General features: G+C 43.2%; 12 pseudogenes; all 12 read left to right on the top strand.

Annotated features, from left to right (window-relative positions):
• The first annotated feature begins 1,480 nt into the window (after positions 1-1,480).
• Positions 1,481-1,744, top strand: LOC130313268 (U2 spliceosomal RNA; annotated as a pseudogene).
• Positions 1,745-3,214: 1,470 nt separating this feature from the next.
• On the top strand, positions 3,215-3,479 carry LOC130313302 (U2 spliceosomal RNA; annotated as a pseudogene).
• Positions 3,480-4,961: 1,482 nt separating this feature from the next.
• LOC130313267 (U2 spliceosomal RNA) lies at positions 4,962-5,225 on the top strand (annotated as a pseudogene).
• A 1,466-nt stretch (positions 5,226-6,691) lies between these two features.
• Positions 6,692-6,955, top strand: LOC130313266 (U2 spliceosomal RNA; annotated as a pseudogene).
• Positions 6,956-8,438: 1,483 nt separating this feature from the next.
• On the top strand, positions 8,439-8,703 carry LOC130313295 (U2 spliceosomal RNA; annotated as a pseudogene).
• A 1,489-nt stretch (positions 8,704-10,192) lies between these two features.
• On the top strand, positions 10,193-10,456 carry LOC130313309 (U2 spliceosomal RNA; annotated as a pseudogene).
• Positions 10,457-11,928: 1,472 nt separating this feature from the next.
• LOC130313300 (U2 spliceosomal RNA) lies at positions 11,929-12,193 on the top strand (annotated as a pseudogene).
• Positions 12,194-13,672: 1,479 nt separating this feature from the next.
• LOC130313301 (U2 spliceosomal RNA) lies at positions 13,673-13,936 on the top strand (annotated as a pseudogene).
• A 1,466-nt stretch (positions 13,937-15,402) lies between these two features.
• Positions 15,403-15,666, top strand: LOC130313289 (U2 spliceosomal RNA; annotated as a pseudogene).
• A 1,482-nt stretch (positions 15,667-17,148) lies between these two features.
• On the top strand, positions 17,149-17,413 carry LOC130313294 (U2 spliceosomal RNA; annotated as a pseudogene).
• A 1,492-nt stretch (positions 17,414-18,905) lies between these two features.
• On the top strand, positions 18,906-19,169 carry LOC130313277 (U2 spliceosomal RNA; annotated as a pseudogene).
• Positions 19,170-20,637: 1,468 nt separating this feature from the next.
• Positions 20,638-20,901, top strand: LOC130313265 (U2 spliceosomal RNA; annotated as a pseudogene).
• The last annotated feature ends 709 nt before the right edge of the window (positions 20,902-21,610 follow it).

Genomic DNA, 21,610 nt, shown 5'->3' with positions numbered 1-21,610 from the left:
ATTCCAGTGTTAAACAAGAAAGATTCTCATTTAATCCTCCGTGGGTGAGAATTTGAGTTTGAGAATTGGAGACCAAAATGATGAGTTGCACTGACTGGTTTATGAACGTCTATTCATTTAGCGTTTTAATGACCATGTTTGCACACTGATTGGTGTAAAAAAATAAAATAAAACTAAATAATAATAATCTAGCACACCTGTGCAGGTTTGACATGACATGACAGGTAGCTGTCTTGTGGGTGGTGCTGAATCCTGTTAAATGACATGAGGGTCTCATGCCTATACACAAGGGTGTGTCATTGCTGTTGCTTGACCATGCATTGGTTTCTGTGGTCAGTGAATGATAAAAACAAAATTTACCATCCATTGATGGATGGGAAATCCGCCATGAGGCATTTGTTTTTAGAAACTGCTGCTCACAACCAATGTTGCAATGGAGTGTCTCCATCTGCTGGTGGTATTGGAAAGGCATTAGTGCTATGACAGGGTCTGAAGAAGAAGAAGAAGAAGAAGAAGAAGAAGAAGAAGAAGACGGAAAAAAATATATATAAAAAGAAAAAGAGAGAGAGAGAGAGAGACTGACTTAGTGAGCGAGTGAGTGAGAGAGTGAGAGTGAGTGAGAGTGAATGAGTGAGTGAGTGATTGAGTGAGTGAGTGAGTGAGAACAAATGAGTTAAAGCAAGTGAGTGAGAGAGATCGAATGAATGAAAGTCTGAATGACAGAAAGAAAAAAGGATGAAGAAAGAAGCATGAAGAAAAAAAAATGTATATGGAGTTGCTGACATGAGTGCAATCTACAAAGCCGTTGAGGCTGATCCTCATGGGAGGATTATTGCACCAGGACCCTTAGCACTTTTAAAATGCCATTCAATGCCACGGGCTAGATGTAAACTGCAGATGACCATGTTGTGGTAGTTACCATGGATACCCAAGTGATGTGTGAGCTAACACATAGGTCCAACAGATTCCAAGAAGGCCAGAATCACCAGCGGCACCACCATCGATTGTCAGGTCACCCGGATTCAGCAAATACCAGAGTCCAAAATGATGCAGGTTTATACTGTTAATTTTCAGTTTATCGTTACAGTTGGTGTTATTCCATGTCGGAAGGGACGCAGCTACAGCCAGTGGGGTAACTAGAGACAGGCAGGCAGCTATGTGCAACAAAGGTAGGCGTGTTGTTTTCATATGCAGATCTGAAATATTGTCTTATATGCAAGAGGAGGAGTGATGGGGGTTCAGGCAAAAGCCAGGCTATGGATTGCATTGCTAAATGCTCCATCAGAGTGCAATGGTCGCCTGTCCTTTTTTTAAGTGATGATGTGGGTTTAGCCTGTGCTGTATGTATGTATGGGTGGCTGACTGCCACCCACCCAGAAAGTGTATGGGAGGCTGGTTGGCTGCCAGCCTTCCTTCCATTCCTATGAGTAATGTGAGTGCTCATGAAGGGGACATGGTTGGGTCCACCCCTTTCCCGGTTATCCCCTCTAGGCCTTTTGGCTTAGATCAAGTGTAAAAAAAGAAAGGATCTTGCGACAGATCGCATCCTGAGGCACGTTTTTTTTTGTGTGAATACTTGCACTTGGGTGACTTGTGAGCACATACTGATACATACGTTCCCTATCTGGGGACCATAAATTAAATGGATTTTTGAGAAAGGGAGCTGATTTGGAAGCTTGCTTCTGTCGCCCTATGCATTGACCCGATGTGGCAGTATCTTCGGGTAGTGAACAGTGCACCACCCCATTCCAGTGTTAAACAAGAAAGATTCTCATTTAATCCTCCGTGGGTGAGAATTTGAGTTTGAGAATTGGAGACCAAAATGATGAGTTGCACTGACTGGTTTATGAACGTCTATTCATTTAGCGTTTTAATGACCATGTTTGCACACTGATTGGTGTAAAAAAATAAAATAAAACTAAATAATAATAATCTAGCACACCTGTGCAGGTTTGACATGACATGACAGGTAGCTGTCTTGTGGGTGGTGCTGAATCCTGTTAAATGACATGAGGGTCTCATGCCTATACACAAGGGTGTGTCATTGCTGTTGCTTGACCATGCATTGGTTTCTGTGGTCAGTGAATGATAAAAACAAAATTTACCATCCATTGATGGATGGGAAATCCGCCATGAGGCATTTGTTTTTAGAAACTGCTGCTCACAACCAATGTTGCAATGGAGTGTCTCCATCTGCTGGTGGTATTGGAAAGGCATTAGTGCTATGACAGGGTCTGAAGAAGAAGAAGAAGAAGAAGAAGACGGAAAAAAATATATATAAAAAGAAAAAGAGAGAGAGAGAGAGAGACTGACTTAGTGAGCGAGTGAGTGAGAGAGTGAGAGTGAGTGAGAGTGAATGAGTGAGTGAGTGATTGAGTGAGTGAGTGAGTGAGTGAGAACAAATGAGTTAAAGCAAGTGAGTGAGAGAGATCGAATGAATGAAAGTCTGAATGACAGAAAGAAAAAAGGATGAAGAAAGAAGCATGAAGAAAAAAAAATGTATATGGAGTTGCTGACATGAGTGCAATCTACAAAGCCGTTGAGGCTGATCCTCATGGGAGGATTATTGCACCAGGACCCTTAGCACTTTTAAAATGCCATTCAATGCCACGGGCTAGATGTAAACTGCAGATGACCATGTTGTGGTAGTTACCATGGATACCCAAGTGATGTGTGAGCTAACACATAGGCCCAACAGATTCCAAGAAGGCCAGAATCACCAGCGGCACCACCATCGATTGTCAGGTCACCCGGATTCAGCAAATACCAGAGTCCAAAATGATGCAGGTTTATACTGTTAATTTTCAGTTTATCGTTACAGTTGGTGTTATTCCATGTCGGAAGGGACGCAGCTACAGCCAGTGGGGTAACTAGAGACAGGCAGGCAGCTATGTGCAACAAAGGTAGGCGTGTTGTTTTCATATGCAGATCTGAAATATTGTCTTATATGCAAGAGGAGGAGTGATGGGGGTTCAGGCAAAAGCCAGGCTATGAATTGCATTGCTAAATGCTCCATCAGAGTGCAATGGTCGCCTGTCCTTTTTTTAAGTGATGATGTGGGTTTAGCCTGTGCTGTATGTATGTATGGGTGGCTGACTGCCACCCACCCAGAAAGTGTATGGGAGGCTGGTTGGCTGCCAGCCTTCCTTCCATTCCTATGAGTAATGTGAGTGCTCATGAAGGGGACATGGTTGGGTCCACCCCTTTCCCGGTTATCCCCTCTAGGCCTTTTGGCTTAGATCAAGTGTAAAAAAAAGAAAGGATCTTGCGACAGATCGCATCCTGAGGCACGTTTTTTTTTGTGTGAATACTTGCACTTGGGTGACTTGTGAGCACATACTGATACATACGTTCCCTATCTGGGGACCATAAATTAAATGGATTTTTGAGAAAGGGAGCTGATTTGGAAGCTTGCTTCTGTCGCCCTATGCATTGACCCGATGTGGCAGTATCTTCGGGTAGTGAACAGTGCACCACCCCATTCCAGTGTTAAACAAGAAAGATTCTCATTTAATCCTCCGTGGGTGAGAATTTGAGTTTGAGAATTGGAGACCAAAATGATGAGTTGCACTGACTGGTTTATGAACGTCTATTCATTTAGCGTTTTAATGACCATGTTTGCACACTGATTGGTGTAAAAAAATAAAATAAAACTAAATAATAATAATCTAGCACACCTGTGCAGGTTTGACATGACATGACAGGTAGCTGTCTTGTGGGTGGTGCTGAATCCTGTTAAATGACATGAGGGTCTCATGCCTATACACAAGGGTGTGTCATTGCTGTTGCTTGACCATGCATTGGTTTCTGTGGTCAGTGAATGATAAAAACAAAATTTACCATCCATTGATGGATGGGAAATCCGCCATGAGGCATTTGTTTTTAGAAACTGCTGCTCACAACCAATGTTGCAATGGAGTGTCTCCATCTGCTGGTGGTATTGGAAAGGCATTAGTGCTATGACAGGGTCTGAAGAAGAAGAAGAAGAAGAAGAAGAAGAAGACGGAAAAAAATATATATAAAAAGAAAAAGAGAGAGAGAGAGAGAGAGACTGACTTAGTGAGCGAGTGAGTGAGAGAGTGAGAGTGAGTGAGAGTGAATGAGTGAGTGAGTGATTGAGTGAGTGAGTGAGTGAGTGAGTGAGAACAAATGAGTTAAAGCAAGTGAGTGAGAGAGATCGAATGAATGAAAGTCTGAATGACAGAAAGAAAAAAGGATGAAGAAAGAAGCATGAAGAAAAAAAAATGTATATGGAGTTGCTGACATGAGTGCAATCTACAAAGCCGTTGAGGCTGATCCTCATGGGAGGATTATTGCACCAGGACCCTTAGCACTTTTAAAATGCCATTCAATGCCACGGGCTAGATGTAAACTGCAGATGACCATGTTGTGGTAGTTACCATGGATACCCAAGTGATGTGTGAGCTAACACATAGGCCCAACAGATTCCAAGAAGGCCAGAATCACCAGCGGCACCACCATCGATTGTCAGGTCACCCGGATTCAGCAAATACCAGAGTCCAAAATGATGCAGGTTTATACTGTTAATTTTCAGTTTATCGTTACAGTTGGTGTTATTCCATGTCGGAAGGGACGCAGCTACAGCCAGTGGGGTAACTAGAGACAGGCAGGCAGCTATGTGCAACAAAGGTAGGCGTGTTGTTTTCATATGCAGATCTGAAATATTGTCTTATATGCAAGAGGAGGAGTGATGGGGGTTCAGGCAAAAGCCAGGCTATGGATTGCATTGCTAAATGCTCCATCAGAGTGCAATGGTCGCCTGTCCTTTTTTTAAGTGATGATGTGGGTTTAGCCTGTGCTGTATGTATGTATGGGTGGCTGACTGCCACCCACCCAGAAAGTGTATGGGAGGCTGGTTGGCTGCCAGCCTTCCTTCCATTCCTATGAGTAATGTGAGTGCTCATGAAGGGGACATGGTTGGGTCCACCCCTTTCCCGGTTATCCCCTCTAGGCCTTTTGGCTTAGATCAAGTGTAAAAAAAGAAAGGATCTTGCGACAGATCGCATCCTGAGGCACGTTTTTTTTTGTGTGAATACTTGCACTTGGGTGACTTGTGAGCACATACTGATACATACGTTCCCTATCTGGGGACCATAAATTAAATGGATTTTTGAGAAAGGGAGCTGATTTGGAAGCTTGCTTCTGTCGCCCTATGCATTGACCCGATGTGGCAGTATCTTCGGGTAGTGAACAGTGCACCACCCCATTCCAGTGTTAAACAAGAAAGATTCTCATTTAATCCTCCGTGGGTGAGAATTTGAGTTTGAGAATTGGAGACCAAAATGATGAGTTGCACTGACTGGTTTATGAACGTCTATTCATTTAGCGTTTTAATGACCATGTTTGCACACTGATTGGTGTAAAAAAATAAAATAAAACTAAATAATAATAATCTAGCACACCTGTGCAGGTTTGACATGACATGACAGGTAGCTGTCTTGTGGGTGGTGCTGAATCCTGTTAAATGACATGAGGGTCTCATGCCTATACACAAGGGTGTGTCATTGCTGTTGCTTGACCATGCATTGGTTTCTGTGGTCAGTGAATGATAAAAACAAAATTTACCATCCATTGATGGATGGGAAATCCGCCATGAGGCATTTGTTTTTAGAAACTGCTGCTCACAACCAATGTTGCAATGGAGTGTCTCCATCTGCTGGTGGTATTGGAAAGGCATTAGTGCTATGACAGGGTCTGAAGAAGAAGAAGAAGAAGAAGAAGACGGAAAAAAATATATATAAAAAGAAAAAGAGAGAGAGAGAGAGAGACTGACTTAGTGAGCGAGTGAGTGAGAGAGTGAGAGTGAGTGAGAGTGAATGAGTGAGTGAGTGATTGAGTGAGTGAGTGAGTGAGAACAAATGAGTTAAAGCAAGTGAGTGAGAGAGATCGAATGAATGAAAGTCTGAATGACAGAAAGAAAAAAGGATGAAGAAAGAAGCATGAAGAAAAAAAAATGTATATGGAGTTGCTGACATGAGTGCAATCTACAAAGCCGTTGAGGCTGATCCTCATGGGAGGATTATTGCACCAGGACCCTTAGCACTTTTAAAATGCCATTCAATGCCACGGGCTAGATGTAAACTGCAGATGACCATGTTGTGGTAGTTACCATGGATACCCAAGTGATGTGTGAGCTAACACATAGGCCCAACAGATTCCAAGAAGGCCAGAATCACCAGCGGCACCACCATCGATTGTCAGGTCACCCGGATTCAGCAAATACCAGAGTCCAAAATGATGCAGGTTTATACTGTTAATTTTCAGTTTATCGTTACAGTTGGTGTTATTCCATGTCGGAAGGGACGCAGCTACAGCCAGTGGGGTAACTAGAGACAGGCAGGCAGCTATGTGCAACAAAGGTAGGCGTATTGTTTTCATATGCAGATCTGAAATATTGTCTTATATGCAAGAGGAGGAGTGATGGGGGTTCAGGCAAAAGCCAGGCTATGGATTGCATTGCTAAATGCTCCATCAGAGTGCAATGGTCGCCTGTCCTTTTTTTAAGTGATGATGTGGGTTTAGCCTGTGCTGTATGTATGTATGGGTGGCTGACTGCCACCCACCCAGAAAGTGTATGGGAGGCTGGTTGGCTGCCAGCCTTCCTTCCATTCCTATGAGTAATGTGAGTGCTCATGAAGGGGACATGGTTGGGTCCACCCCTTTCCCGGTTATCCCCTCTAGGCCTTTTGGCTTAGATCAAGTGTAAAAAAAGAAAGGATCTTGCGACAGATCGCATCCTGAGGCACGTTTTTTTTTGTGTGAATACTTGCACTTGGGTGACTTGTGAGCACATACTGATACATACGTTCCCTATCTGGGGACCATAAATTAAATGGATTTTTGAGAAAGGGAGCTGATTTGGAAGCTTGCTTCTGTCGCCCTATGCATTGACCCGATGTGGCAGTATCTTCGGGTAGTGAACAGTGCACCACCCCATTCCAGTGTTAAACAAGAAAGATTCTCATTTAATCCTCCGTGGGTGAGAATTTGAGTTTGAGAATTGGAGACCAAAATGATGAGTTGCACTGACTGGTTTATGAACGTCTATTCATTTAGCGTTTTAATGACCATGTTTGCACACTGATTGGTGTAAAAAAATAAAATAAAACTAAATAATAATAATCTAGCACACCTGTGCAGGTTTGACATGACATGACAGGTAGCTGTCTTGTGGGTGGTGCTGAATCCTGTTAAATGACATGAGGGTCTCATGCCTATACACAAGGGTGTGTCATTGCTGTTGCTTGACCATGCATTGGTTTCTGTGGTCAGTGAATGATAAAAACTAAATTTACCATCCATTGATGGATGGGAAATCCGCCATGAGGCATTTGTTTTTAGAAACTGCTGCTCACAACCAATGTTGCAATGGAGTGTCTCCATCTGCTGGTGGTATTGGAAAGGCATTAGTGCTATGACAGGGTCTGAAGAAGAAGAAGAAGAAGAAGAAGAAGAAGAAGACGGAAAAAAATATATATAAAAAGAAAAAGAGAGAGAGAGAGAGAGACTGACTTAGTGAGCGAGTGAGTGAGAGAGTGAGAGTGAGTGAGAGTGAATGAGTGAGTGAGTGATTGAGTGAGTGAGTGAGTGAGTGAGTGAGAACAAATGAGTTAAAGCAAGTGAGTGAGAGAGATCGAATGAATGAAAGTCTGAATGACAGAAAGAAAAAAGGATGAAGAAAGAAGCATGAAGAAAAAAAAATGTATATGGAGTTGCTGACATGAGTGCAATCTACAAAGCCGTTGAGGCTGATCCTCATGGGAGGATTATTGCACCAGGACCCTTAGCACTTTTAAAATGCCATTCAATGCCACGGGCTAGATGTAAACTGCCAATGACCATGTTGTGGTAGTTACCATGGATACCCAAGTGATGTGTGAGCTAACACATAGGCCCAACAGATTCCAAGAAGGCCAGAATCACCAGCGGCACCACCATCGATTGTCAGGTCACCCGGATTCAGCAAATACCAGAGTCCAAAATGATGCAGGTTTATACTGTTAATTTTCAGTTTATCGTTACAGTTGGTGTTATTCCATGTCGGAAGGGACGCAGCTACAGCCAGTGGGGTAACTAGAGACAGGCAGGCAGCTATGTGCAACAAAGGTAGGCGTGTTGTTTTCATATGCAGATCTGAAATATTGTCTTATATGCAAGAGGAGGAGTGATGGGGGTTCAGGCAAAAGCCAGGCTATGGATTGCATTGCTAAATGCTCCATCAGAGTGCAATGGTCGCCTGTCCTTTTTTTAAGTGATGATGTGGGTTTAGCCTGTGCTGTATGTATGTATGGGTGGCTGACTGCCACCCACCCAGAAAGTGTATGGGAGGCTGGTTGGCTGCCAGCCTTCCTTCCATTCCTATGAGTAATGTGAGTGCTCATGAAGGGGACATGGTTGGGTCCACCCCTTTCCCGGTTATCCCCTCTAGGCCTTTTGGCTTAGATCAAGTGTAAAAAAAGAAAGGATCTTGCGACAGATCGCATCCTGAGGCACGTTTTTTTTTTGTGTGAATACTTGCACTTGGGTGACTTGTGAGCACATACTGATACATACGTTCCCTATCTGGGGACCATAAATTAAATGGATTTTTGAGAAAGGGAGCTGATTTGGAAGCTTGCTTCTGTCGCCCTATGCATTGACCCGATGTGGCAGTATCTTCGGGTAGTGAACAGTGCACCACCCCATTCCAGTGTTAAACAAGAAAGATTCTCATTTAATCCTCCGTGGGTGAGAATTTGAGTTTGAGAATTGGAGACCAAAATGATGAGTTGCACTGACTGGTTTATGAACGTCTATTCATTTAGCGTTTTAATGACCATGTTTGCACACTGATTGGTGTAAAAAAATAAAATAAAACTAAATAATAATAATCTAGCACACCTGTGCAGGTTTGACATGACATGACAGGTAGCTGTCTTGTGGGTGGTGCTGAATCCTGTTAAATGACATGAGGGTCTCATGCCTATACACAAGGGTGTGTCATTGCTGTTGCTTGACCATGCATTGGTTTCTGTGGTCAGTGAATGATAAAAACAAAATTTACCATCCATTGATGGATGGGAAATCCGCCATGAGGCATTTGTTTTTAGAAACTGCTGCTCACAACCAATGTTGCAATGGAGTGTCTCCATCTGCTGGTGGTATTGGAAAGGCATTAGTGCTATGACAGGGTCTGAAGAAGAAGAAGAAGAAGAAGAAGAAGAAGAAGAAGAAGACGGAAAAAAATATATATAAAAAGAAAAAGAGAGAGAGAGAGAGAGACTGACTTAGTGAGCGAGTGAGTGAGAGAGTGAGAGTGAGTGAGAGTGAATGAGTGAGTGAGTGATTGAGTGAGTGAGTGAGTGAGTGAGTGAGAACAAATGAGTTAAAGCAAGTGAGTGAGAGAGATCGAATGAATGAAAGTCTGAATGACAGAAAGAAAAAAGGATGAAGAAAGAAGCATGAAGAAAAAAAAATGTATATGGAGTTGCTGACATGAGTGCAATCTACAAAGCCGTTGAGGCTGATCCTCATGGGAGGATTATTGCACCAGGACCCTTAGCACTTTTAAAATGCCATTCAATGCCACGGGCTAGATGTAAACTGCAGATGACCATGTTGTGGTAGTTACCATGGATACCCAAGTGATGTGTGAGCTAACACATAGGCCCAACAGATTCCAAGAAGGCCAGAATCACCAGCGGCACCACCATCGATTGTCAGGTCACCCGGATTCAGCAAATACCAGAGTCCAAAATGATGCAGGTTTATACTGTTAATTTTCAGTTTATCGTTACAGTTGGTGTTATTCCATGTCGGAAGGGACGCAGCTACAGCCAGTGGGGTAACTAGAGACAGGCAGGCAGCTATGTGCAACAAAGGTAGGCGTGTTGTTTTCATATGCAGATCTGAAATATTGTCTTATATGCAAGAGGAGGAGTGATGGGGGTTCAGGCAAAAGCCAGGCTATGGATTGCATTGCTAAATGCTCCATCAGAGTGCAATGGTCGCCTGTCCTTTTTTTAAGTGATGATGTGGGTTTAGCCTGTGCTGTATGTATGTATGGGTGGCTGACTGCCACCCACCCAGAAAGTGTATGGGAGGCTGGTTGGCTGCCAGCCTTCCTTCCATTCCTATGAGTAATGTGAGTGCTCATGAAGGGGACATGGTTGGGTCCACCCCTTTCCCGGTTATCCCCTCTAGGCCTTTTGGCTTAGATCAAGTGTAAAAAAAGAAAGGATCTTGCGACAGATCGCATCCTGAGGCACGTTTTTTTTTGTGTGAATACTTGCACTTGGGTGACTTGTGAGCACATACTGATACATACGTTCCCTATCTGGGGACCATAAATTAAATGGATTTTTGAGAAAGGGAGCTGATTTGGAAGCTTGCTTCTGTCGCCCTATGCATTGACCCGATGTGGCAGTATCTTCGGGTAGTGAACAGTGCACCACCCCATTCCAGTGTTAAACAAGAAAGATTCTCATTTAATCCTCCGTGGGTGAGAATTTGAGTTTGAGAATTGGAGACCAAAATGATGAGTTGCACTGACTGGTTTATGAACGTCTATTCATTTAGCGTTTTAATGACCATGTTTGCACACTGATTGGTGTAAAAAAATAAAATAAAACTAAATAATAATAATCTAGCACACCTGTGCAGGTTTGACATGACATGACAGGTAGCTGTCTTGTGGGTGGTGCTGAATCCTGTTAAATGACATGAGGGTCTCATGCCTATACACAAGGGTGTGTCATTGCTGTTGCTTGACCATGCATTGGTTTCTGTGGTCAGTGAATGATAAAAACAAAATTTACCATCCATTGATGGATGGGAAATCCGCCATGAGGCATTTGTTTTTAGAAACTGCTGCTCACAACCAATGTTGCAATGGAGTGTCTCCATCTGCTGGTGGTATTGGAAAGGCATTAGTGCTATGACAGGGTCTGAAGAAGAAGAAGAAGAAGAAGAAGAAGAAGACGGAAAAAAATATATATAAAAAGAAAAAGAGAGAGAGAGAGAGAGACTGACTTAGTGAGCGAGTGAGTGAGAGAGTGAGAGTGAGTGAGAGTGAATGAGTGAGTGAGTGATTGAGTGAGTGAGTGAGTGAGAACAAATGAGTTAAAGCAAGTGAGTGAGAGAGATCGAATGAATGAAAGTCTGAATGACAGAAAGAAAAAAGGATGAAGAAAGAAGCATGAAGAAAAAAAAATGTATATGGAGTTGCTGACATGAGTGCAATCTACAAAGCCGTTGAGGCTGATCCTCATGGGAGGATTATTGCACCAGGACCCTTAGCACTTTTAAAATGCCATTCAATGCCACGGGCTAGATGTAAACTGCAGATGACCATGTTGTGGTAGTTACCATGGATACCCAAGTGATGTGTGAGCTAACACATAGGCCCAACAGATTCCAAGAAGGCCAGAATCACCAGCGGCACCACCATCGATTGTCAGGTCACCCGGATTCAGCAAATACCAGAGTCCAAAATGATGCAGGTTTATACTGTTAATTTTCAGTTTATCGTTACAGTTGGTGTTATTCCATGTCGGAAGGGACGCAGCTACAGCCAGTGGGGTAACTAGAGACAGGCAGGCAGCTATGTGCAACAAAGGTAGGCGTGTTGTTTTCATATGCAGATCTGAAATATTGTCTTATATGCAAGAGGAGGAGTGATGGGGGTTCAGGCAAAAGCCAGGCTATGAATTGCATTGCTAAATGCTCCATCAGAGTGCAATGGTCGCCTGTCCTTTTTTTAAGTGATGATGTGGGTTTAGCCTGTGCTGTATGTATGTATGGGTGGCTGACTGCCACCCACCCAGAAAGTGTATGGGAGGCTGGTTGGCTGCCAGCCTTCCTTCCATTCCTATGAGTAATGTGAGTGCTCATGAAGGGGACATGGTTGGGTCCACCCCTTTCCCGGTTATCCCCTCTAGGCCTTTTGGCTTAGATCAAGTGTAAAAAAAAGAAAGGATCTTGCGACAGATCGCATCCTGAGGCACGTTTTTTTTTGTGTGAATACTTGCACTTGGGTGACTTGTGAGCACATACTGATACATACGTTCCCTATCTGGGGACCATAAATTAAATGGATTTTTGAGAAAGGGAGCTGATTTGGAAGCTTGCTTCTGTCGCCCTATGCATTGACCCGATGTGGCAGTATCTTCGGGTAGTGAACAGTGCACCACCCCATTCCAGTGTTAAACAAGAAAGATTCTCATTTAATCCTCCGTGGGTGAGAATTTGAGTTTGAGAATTGGAGACCAAAATGATGAGTTGCACTGACTGGTTTATGAACGTCTATTCATTTAGCGTTTTAATGACCATGTTTGCACACTGATTGGTGTAAAAAAATAAAATAAAACTAAATAATAATAATCTAGCACACCTGTGCAGGTTTGACATGACATGACAGGTAGCTGTCTTGTGGGTGGTGCTGAATCCTGTTAAATGACATGAGGGTCTCATGCCTATACACAAGGGTGTGTCATTGCTGTTGCTTGACCATGCATTGGTTTCTGTGGTCAGTGAATGATAAAAACAAAATTTACCATCCATTGATGGATGGGAAATCCGCCATGAGGCATTTGTTTTTAGAAACTGCTGCTCACAACCAATGTTGCAATGGAGTGTCTCCATCTGCTGGTGGTATTGGAAAGGCATTAGTGCTATGACAGGGTCTGAAGAAGAAGAAGAAGAAGAAGAAGAAGACGGAAAAAAATATATATAAAAAGAAAAAGAGAGAGAGAGAGAGAGAGACTGACTTAGTGAGCGAGTGAGTGAGAGAGTGAGAGTGAGTGAGAGTGAATGAGTGAGTGAGTGATTGAGTGAGTGAGTGAGTGAGTGAGTGAGAACAAATGAGTTAAAGCAAGTGAGTGAGAGAGATCGAATGAATGAAAGTCTGAATGACAGAAAGAAAAAAGGATGAAGAAAGAAGCATGAAGAAAAAAAAATGTATATGGAGTTGCTGACATGAGTGCAATCTACAAAGCCGTTGAGGCTGATCCTCATGGGAGGATTATTGCACCAGGACCCTTAGCACTTTTAAAATGCCATTCAATGCCACGGGCTAGATGTAAACTGCAGATGACCATGTTGTGGTAGTTACCATGGATACCCAAGTGATGTGTGAGCTAACACATAGGCCCAACAGATTCCAAGAAGGCCAGAATCACCAGCGGCACCACCATCGATTGTCAGGTCACCCGGATTCAGCAAATACCAGAGTCCAAAATGATGCAGGTTTATACTGTTAATTTTCAGTTTATCGTTACAGTTGGTGTTATTCCATGTCGGAAGGGACGCAGCTACAGCCAGTGGGGTAACTAGAGACAGGCAGGCAGCTATGTGCAACAAAGGTAGGCGTGTTGTTTTCATATGCAGATCTGAAATATTGTCTTATATGCAAGAGGAGGAGTGATGGGGGTTCAGGCAAAAGCCAGGCTATGGATTGCATTGCTAAATGCTCCATCAGAGTGCAATGGTCGCCTGTCCTTTTTTTAAGTGATGATGTGGGTTTAGCCTGTGCTGTATGTATGTATGGGTGGCTGACTGCCACCCACCCAGAAAGTGTATGGGAGGCTGGTTGGCTGCCAGCCTTCCTTCCATTCCTATGAGTAATGTGAGTGCTCATGAAGGGGACATGGTTGGGTCCACCCCTTTCCCGGTTATCCCCTCTAGGCCTTTTGGCTTAGATCAAGTGTAAAAAAAGAAAGGATCTTGCGACAGATCGCATCCTGAGGCACGTTTTTTTTTGTGTGAATACTTGCACTTGGGTGACTTGTGAGCACATACTGATACATACGTTCCCTATCTGGGGACCATAAATTAAATGGATTTTTGAGAAAGGGAGCTGATTTGGAAGCTTGCTTCTGTCGCCCTATGCATTGACCCGATGTGGCAGTATCTTCGGGTAGTGAACAGTGCACCACCCCATTCCAGTGTTAAACAAGAAAGATTCTCATTTAATCCTCCGTGGGTGAGAATTTGAGTTTGAGAATTGGAGACCAAAATGATGAGTTGCACTGACTGGTTTATGAACGTCTATTCATTTAGCGTTTTAATGACCATGTTTGCACACTGATTGGTGTAAAAAAATAAAATAAAACTAAATAATAATAATCTAGCACACCTGTGCAGGTTTGACATGACATGACAGGTAGCTGTCTTGTGGGTGGTGCTGAATCCTGTTAAATGACATGAGGGTCTCATGCCTATACACAAGGGTGTGTCATTGCTGTTGCTTGACCATGCATTGGTTTCTGTGGTCAGTGAATGATAAAAACAAAATTTACCATCCATTGATGGATGGGAAATCCGCCATGAGGCATTTGTTTTTAGAAACTGCTGCTCACAACCAATGTTGCAATGGAGTGTCTCCATCTGCTGGTGGTATTGGAAAGGCATTAGTGCTATGACAGGGTCTGAAGAAGAAGAAGAAGAAGAAGAAGACGGAAAAAAATATATATAAAAAGAAAAAGAGAGAGAGAGAGAGAGACTGACTTAGTGAGCGAGTGAGTGAGAGAGTGAGAGTGAGTGAGAGTGAATGAGTGAGTGAGTGATTGAGTGAGTGAGTGAGTGAGAACAAATGAGTTAAAGCAAGTGAGTGAGAGAGATCGAATGAATGAAAGTCTGAATGACAGAAAGAAAAAAGGATGAAGAAAGAAGCATGAAGAAAAAAAAATGTATATGGAGTTGCTGACATGAGTGCAATCTACAAAGCCGTTGAGGCTGATCCTCATGGGAGGATTATTGCACCAGGACCCTTAGCACTTTTAAAATGCCATTCAATGCCACGGGCTAGATGTAAACTGCAGATGACCATGTTGTGGTAGTTACCATGGATACCCAAGTGATGTGTGAGCTAACACATAGGCCCAACAGATTCCAAGAAGGCCAGAATCACCAGCGGCACCACCATCGATTGTCAGGTCACCCGGATTCAGCAAATACCAGAGTCCAAAATGATGCAGGTTTATACTGTTAATTTTCAGTTTATCGTTACAGTTGGTGTTATTCCATGTCGGAAGGGACGCAGCTACAGCCAGTGGGGTAACTAGAGACAGGCAGGCAGCTATGTGCAACAAAGGTAGGCGTATTGTTTTCATATGCAGATCTGAAATATTGTCTTATATGCAAGAGGAGGAGTGATGGGGGTTCAGGCAAAAGCCAGGCTATGGATTGCATTGCTAAATGCTCCATCAGAGTGCAATGGTCGCCTGTCCTTTTTTTAAGTGATGATGTGGGTTTAGCCTGTGCTGTATGTATGTATGGGTGGCTGACTGCCACCCACCCAGAAAGTGTATGGGAGGCTGGTTGGCTGCCAGCCTTCCTTCCATTCCTATGAGTAATGTGAGTGCTCATGAAGGGGACATGGTTGGGTCCACCCCTTTCCCGGTTATCCCCTCTAGGCCTTTTGGCTTAGATCAAGTGTAAAAAAAGAAAGGATCTTGCGACAGATCGCATCCTGAGGCACGTTTTTTTTTGTGTGAATACTTGCACTTGGGTGACTTGTGAGCACATACTGATACATACGTTCCCTATCTGGGGACCATAAATTAAATGGATTTTTGAGAAAGGGAGCTGATTTGGAAGCTTGCTTCTGTCGCCCTATGCATTGACCCGATGTGGCAGTATCTTCGGGTAGTGAACAGTGCACCACCCCATTCCAGTGTTAAACAAGAAAGATTCTCATTTAATCCTCCGTGGGTGAGAATTTGAGTTTGAGAATTGGAGACCAAAATGATGAGTTGCACTGACTGGTTTATGAACGTCTATTCATTTAGCGTTTTAATGACCATGTTTGCACACTGATTGGTGTAAAAAAATAAAATAAAACTAAATAATAATAATCTAGCACACCTGTGCAGGTTTGACATGACATGACAGGTAGCTGTCTTGTGGGTGGTGCTGAATCCTGTTAAATGACATGAGGGTCTCATGCCTATACACAAGGGTGTGTCATTGCTGTTGCTTGACCATGCATTGGTTTCTGTGGTCAGTGAATGATAAAAACTAAATTTACCATCCATTGATGGATGGGAAATCCGCCATGAGGCATTTGTTTTTAGAAACTGCTGCTCACAACCAATGTTGCAATGGAGTGTCTCCATCTGCTGGTGGTATTGGAAAGGCATTAGTGCTATGACAGGGTCTGAAGAAGAAGAAGAAGAAGAAGAAGAAGAAGAAGAAGACGGAAAAAAATATATATAAAAAGAAAAAGAGAGAGAGAGAGAGAGACTGACTTAGTGAGCGAGTGAGTGAGAGAGTGAGAGTGAGTGAGAGTGAATGAGTGAGTGAGTGATTGAGTGAGTGAGTGAGTGAGTGAGAACAAATGAGTTAAAGCAAGTGAGTGAGAGAGATCGAATGAATGAAAGTCTGAATGACAGAAAGAAAAAAGGATGAAGAAAGAAGCATGAAGAAAAAAAAATGTATATGGAGTTGCTGACATGAGTGCAATCTACAAAGCCGTTGAGGCTGATCCTCATGGGAGGATTATTGCACCAGGACCCTTAGCACTTTTAAAATGCCATTCAATGCCACGGGCTAGATGTAAACTGCCAATGACCATGTTGTGGTAGTTACCATGGATACCCAAGTGATGTGTGAGCTAACACATAGGCCCAACAGATTCCAAGAAGGCCAGAATCACCAGCGGCACCACCATCGATTGTCAGGTCACCCGGATTCAGCAAATACCAGAGTCCAAAATGATGCAGGTTTATACTGTTAATTTTCAGTTTATCGTTACAGTTGGTGTTATTCCATGTCGGAAGGGACGCAGCTACAGCCAGTGGGGTAACTAGAGACAGGCAGGCAGCTATGTGCAACAAAGGTAGGCGTGTTGTTTTCATATGCAGATCTGAAATATTGTCTTATATGCAAGAGGAGGAGTGATGGGGGTTCAGGCAAAAGCCAGGCTATGGATTGCATTGCTAAATGCTCCATCAGAGTGCAATGGTCGCCTGTCCTTTTTTTAAGTGATGATGTGGGTTTAGCCTGTGCTGTATGTATGTATGGGTGGCTGACTGCCACCCACCCAGAAAGTGTATGGGAGGCTGGTTGGCTGCCAGCCTTCCTTCCATTCCTATGAGTAATGTGAGTGCTCATGAAGGGGACATGGTTGGGTCCACCCCTTTCCCGGTTATCCCCTCTAGGCCTTTTGGCTTAGATCAAGTGTAAAAAAAGAAAGGATCTTGCGACAGATCGCATCCTGAGGCACGTTTTTTTTTTGTGTGAATACTTGCACTTGGGTGACTTGTGAGCACATACTGATACATACGTTCCCTATCTGGGGACCATAAATTAAATGGATTTTTGAGAAAGGGAGCTGATTTGGAAGCTTGCTTCTGTCGCCCTATGCATTGACCCGATGTGGCAGTATCTTCGGGTAGTGAACAGTGCACCACCCCATTCCAGTGTTAAACAAGAAAGATTCTCATTTAATCCTCCGTGGGTGAGAATTTGAGTTTGAGAATTGGAGACCAAAATGATGAGTTGCACTGACTGGTTTATGAACGTCTATTCATTTAGCGTTTTAATGACCATGTTTGCACACTGATTGGTGTAAAAAAATAAAATAAAACTAAATAATAATAATCTAGCACACCTGTGCAGGTTTGACATGACATGACAGGTAGCTGTCTTGTGGGTGGTGCTGAATCCTGTTAAATGACATGAGGGTCTCATGCCTATACACAAGGGTGTGTCATTGCTGTTGCTTGACCATGCATTGGTTTCTGTGGTCAGTGAATGATAAAAACAAAATTTACCATCCATTGATGGATGGGAAATCCGCCATGAGGCATTTGTTTTTAGAAACTGCTGCTCACAACCAATGTTGCAATGGAGTGTCTCCATCTGCTGGTGGTATTGGAAAGGCATTAGTGCTATGACAGGGTCTGAAGAAGAAGAAGAAGAAGAAGAAGAAGAAGAAGAAGAAGAAGACGGAAAAAAATATATATAAAAAGAAAAAGAGAGAGAGAGAGAGAGACTGACTTAGTGAGCGAGTGAGTGAGAGAGTGAGAGTGAGTGAGAGTGAATGAGTGAGTGAGTGATTGAGTGAGTGAGTGAGTGAGTGAGTGAGAACAAATGAGTTAAAGCAAGTGAGTGAGAGAGATCGAATGAATGAAAGTCTGAATGACAGAAAGAAAAAAGGATGAAGAAAGAAGCATGAAGAAAAAAAAATGTATATGGAGTTGCTGACATGAGTGCAATCTACAAAGCCGTTGAGGCTGATCCTCATGGGAGGATTATTGCACCAGGACCCTTAGCACTTTTAAAATGCCATTCAATGCCACGGGCTAGATGTAAACTGCAGATGACCATGTTGTGGTAGTTACCATGGATACCCAAGTGATGTGTGAGCTAACACATAGGCCCAACAGATTCCAAGAAGGCCAGAATCACCAGCGGCACCACCATCGATTGTCAGGTCACCCGGATTCAGCAAATACCAGAGTCCAAAATGATGCAGGTTTATACTGTTAATTTTCAGTTTATCGTTACAGTTGGTGTTATTCCATGTCGGAAGGGACGCAGCTACAGCCAGTGGGGTAACTAGAGACAGGCAGGCAGCTATGTGCAACAAAGGTAGGCGTGTTGTTTTCATATGCAGATCTGAAATATTGTCTTATATGCAAGAGGAGGAGTGATGGGGGTTCAGGCAAAAGCCAGGCTATGGATTGCATTGCTAAATGCTCCATCAGAGTGCAATGGTCGCCTGTCCTTTTTTTAAGTGATGATGTGGGTTTAGCCTGTGCTGTATGTATGTATGGGTGGCTGACTGCCACCCACCCAGAAAGTGTATGGGAGGCTGGTTGGCTGCCAGCCTTCCTTCCATTCCTATGAGTAATGTGAGTGCTCATGAAGGGGACATGGTTGGGTCCACCCCTTTCCCGGTTATCCCCTCTAGGCCTTTTGGCTTAGATCAAGTGTAAAAAAAGAAAGGATCTTGCGACAGATCGCATCCTGAGGCACGTTTTTTTTTGTGTGAATACTTGCACTTGGGTGACTTGTGAGCACATACTGATACATACGTTCCCTATCTGGGGACCATAAATTAAATGGATTTTTGAGAAAGGGAGCTGATTTGGAAGCTTGCTTCTGTCGCCCTATGCATTGACCCGATGTGGCAGTATCTTCGGGTAGTGAACAGTGCACCACCCCATTCCAGTGTTAAACAAGAAAGATTCTCATTTAATCCTCCGTGGGTGAGAATTTGAGTTTGAGAATTGGAGACCAAAATGATGAGTTGCACTGACTGGTTTATGAACGTCTATTCATTTAGCGTTTTAATGACCATGTTTGCACACTGATTGGTGTAAAAAAATAAAATAAAACTAAATAATAATAATCTAGCACACCTGTGCAGGTTTGACATGACATGACAGGTAGCTGTCTTGTGGGTGGTGCTGAATCCTGTTAAATGACATGAGGGTCTCATGCCTATACACAAGGGTGTGTCATTGCTGTTGCTTGACCATGCATTGGTTTCTGTGGTCAGTGAATGATAAAAACAAAATTTACCATCCATTGATGGATGGGAAATCCGCCATGAGGCATTTGTTTTTAGAAACTGCTGCTCACAACCAATGTTGCAATGGAGTGTCTCCATCTGCTGGTGGTATTGGAAAGGCATTAGTGCTATGACAGGGTCTGAAGAAGAAGAAGAAGAAGAAGAAGAAGAAGACGGAAAAAAATATATATAAAAAGAAAAAGAGAGAGAGAGAGAGAGACTGACTTAGTGAGCGAGTGAGTGAGAGAGTGAGAGTGAGTGAGAGTGAATGAGTGAGTGAGTGATTGAGTGAGTGAGTGAGTGAGAACAAATGAGTTAAAGCAAGTGAGTGAGAGAGATCGAATGAATGAAAGTCTGAATGACAGAAAGAAAAAAGGATGAAGAAAGAAGCATGAAGAAAAAAAAATGTATATGGAGTTGCTGACATGAGTGCAATCTACAAAGCCGTTGAGGCTGATCCTCATGGGAGGATTATTGCACCAGGACCCTTAGCACTTTTAAAATGCCATTCAATGCCACGGGCTAGATGTAAACTGCAGATGACCATGTTGTGGTAGTTACCATGGATACCCAAGTGATGTGTGAGCTAACACATAGGCCCAACAGATTCCAAGAAGGCCAGAATCACCAGCGGCACCACCATCGATTGTCAGGTCACCCGGATTCAGCAAATACCAGAGTCCAAAATGATGCAGGTTTATACTGTTAATTTTCAGTTTATCGTTACAGTTGGTGTTATTCCATGTCGGAAGGGACGCAGCTACAGCCAGTGGGGTAACTAGAGACAGGCAGGCAGCTATGTGCAACAAAGGTAGGCGTATTGTTTTCATATGCAGATCTGAAATATTGTCTTATATGCAAGAGGAGGAGTGATGGGGGTTCAGGCAAAAGCCAGGCTATGGATTGCATTGCTAAATGCTCCATCAGAGTGCAATGGTCGCCTGTCCTTTTTTTAAGTGATGATGTGGGTTTAGCCTGTGCTGTATGTATGGGTGGCTGACTGCCACCCACCCAGAAAGTGTATGGGAGGCTGGTTGGCTGCCAGCCTTCCTTCCATTCCTATGAGTAATGTGAGTGCTCATGAAGGGGACATGGTTGGGTCCACCCCTTTCCCGGTTATCCCCTCTAGGCCTTTTGGCTTAGATCAAGTGTAAAAAAAGAAAGGATCTTGCGACAGATCGCATCCTGAGGCACGTTTTTTTTTGTGTGAATACTTGCACTTGGGTGACTTGTGAGCACATACTGATACATACGTTCCCTATCTGGGGACCATAAATTAAATGGATTTTTGAGAAAGGGAGCTGATTTGGAAGCTTGCTTCTGTCGCCCTATGCATTGACCCGATGTGGCAGTATCTTCGGGTAGTGAACAGTGCACCACCCCATTCCAGTGTTAAGCAAGAAAGATTCTCATTTAATCCTCCGTGGGTGAGAATTTGAGTTTGAGAATTGGAGACCAAAATGATGAGTTGCACTGACTGGTTTATGAACGTCTATTCATTTAGCGTTTTAATGACCATGTTTGCACACTGATTGGTGTAAAAAAATAAAATAAAACTAAATAATAATAATCTAGCACACCTGTGCAGGTTTGACATGACATGACAGGTAGCTGTCTTGTGGGTGGTGCTGAATCCTGTTAAATGACATGAGGGTCTCATGCCTATACACAAGGGTGTGTCATTGCTGTTGCTTGACCATGCATTGGTTTCTGTGGTCAGTGAATGATAAAAACAAAATTTACCATCCATTGATGGATGGGAAATCCGCCATGAGGCATTTGTTTTTAGAAACTGCTGCTCACAACCAATGTTGCAATGGAGTGTCTCCATCTGCTGGTGGTATTGGAAAGGCATTAGTGCTATGACAGGGTCTGAAGAAGAAGAAGAAGAAGAAGAAGACGGAAAAAAATATATATAAAAAGAAAAAGAGAGAGAGAGAGAGAGAGACTGACTTAGTGAGCGAGTGAGTGAGAGAGTGAGAGTGAGTGAGAGTGAATGAGTGAGTGAGTGATTGAGTGAGTGAGTGAGTGAGTGAGAACAAATGAGTTAAAGCAAGTGAGTGAGAGAGATCGAATGAATGAAAGTCTGAA

This window comes from Hyla sarda, unplaced genomic scaffold, assembly GCF_029499605.1.
Source record: "Hyla sarda isolate aHylSar1 unplaced genomic scaffold, aHylSar1.hap1 scaffold_1751, whole genome shotgun sequence".
NCBI classification, from domain to species: domain Eukaryota; kingdom Metazoa; phylum Chordata; class Amphibia; order Anura; family Hylidae; genus Hyla; species Hyla sarda.
The sequence above is the reverse complement of the archived record's forward strand: the minus strand, read 5'-3'. Positions and strand labels throughout refer to the sequence as shown.